The following is a 1,602-nucleotide window of genomic DNA, read 5'->3' on the forward strand; positions in this document are numbered from 1 at the left end:
AGTATAGCTCGGTAAGAACGCTTCCTTGCCGAGCTTGTGGCGCCTCTACATGCAAAATCTCCAGAAATACAATTTATAATATGTCTCGGTTGGTCGGGATGACTGGTGTTCAATCGCTTTTTATCTCGGCTATGTTGTGCTGCCGAGCTTTGGTCACCAGATGGGGGCGGACGCCGTTGTATATGGCCGTCGATGTATTTGTCAAGATGACCTTGCCGAGCTAGACGCTCTAAAAGGTCTTTGGCGATGACACATTCGTCGGTGGTGTGTCTGTGCTTCTGATGAAAAGTACAATATTTTTTATTTTTCTGCACCCTTTGAATCTGGACAGTTTCCAGCCATTCGTGGTGGCTTGATCAACTTTGAATTCAGAATTTCCTTGATGATGTCGTCACACTTGGTATTGAATTGAGTATATGATTCATAACGGGGAGTTGGCTTGAAGTTTTTCTTGCTGTCCCGTGTTTTATCGTCTTCTCTGTATTGTGGTCTCTCTGTTTTCTGAGCTTGTTGGAGTTCTTCAATGTCAATCTGACCTTTAGCCTTTTCACGAAACTCGGCCATAGTTTTAGGTTTGGCCACGACAATAGTTTCCTGAAATTTTCCTGGTCGGAGTCCGCTCTTGATGGCGTGCAATTCCACCTCAAGGTAGAGATCTGGTATATTCATAGCTATTTTTGTGAAGCGCATCATATAATCTCTTAGGCTTTCATGCTGTCCTTGTTTGATTGTGTTTAGGTAATCAGAATCATGCAGATAGATGGCTGATCCAGCAAAATGCTCCTCAAACAGTTTTGACAGGTCTCGAAAATGAGAAATAGAACCTGCAGGCAAAGAACAAAATCAATCAAGTGCAGGACCGTCTAAATAAGACGAAAAACAACGACATAAAACTTTATCGGATGCACTATTTACTATCATTATGGAGGTGAACTTTTTGATGTATTTCTTTGGATCACTTAACCCATCATATGGGGTTAAGGTAGTTGGTAGAATGAACCTCTTGGGGAGCACGAAGTTCATCACCTCGACCGTGAATAGTCTGGGCGAGTTTTCTGGGTCATCATTTTCGTTCTCTGGCCGAGCTTCTTCATTGTGCTCAGGCTGTTCTTCTTCGTGCCGAGCAGTTTTGGAGACGTGTGTTGGTCCGGACTGATGCTCGACTTCTTCTATTCGCTCTTGTTGATCATTGTTATTTTTAATTTGAGCATTATTCAGAGTAGGAATCTGATTCGCCATTCTTTGGTTCTCTTCTGCCATGCGCTGGTTGGCTTGTTGTAACTCGGTCACTATCTGAAGAAGTTCAGATGGCATAGGTGGAAGCTGCCCAGCCATGGCTTTAGGTGAGAATGTTGAGGCTGATGAAATAAAGAAAGAATGGGCGCCAATTGTTCTTGTATGGATACTTTGAGGGGAGCTTGGCTTCTATAAGTCGACGCCGAGTTGTTTCTCTTAATGTCGATCTGTGGACTTTAGGAAGTCTGAGCTTGCACTTGTAAGGAGGATGATCTAAAATGGGGGTGAGGAGTGTACCTGCAAAGGCACACCGAAACTTAAGTTAGTATTGAGAATTCAATGTGCTCTTTAGGATTGAAGATCATA

Source organism: Arachis duranensis, chromosome 2, assembly GCF_000817695.3.
Source record: "Arachis duranensis cultivar V14167 chromosome 2, aradu.V14167.gnm2.J7QH, whole genome shotgun sequence".
In the NCBI taxonomy this organism is placed as follows: Eukaryota; Viridiplantae; Streptophyta; class Magnoliopsida; order Fabales; family Fabaceae; genus Arachis; species Arachis duranensis.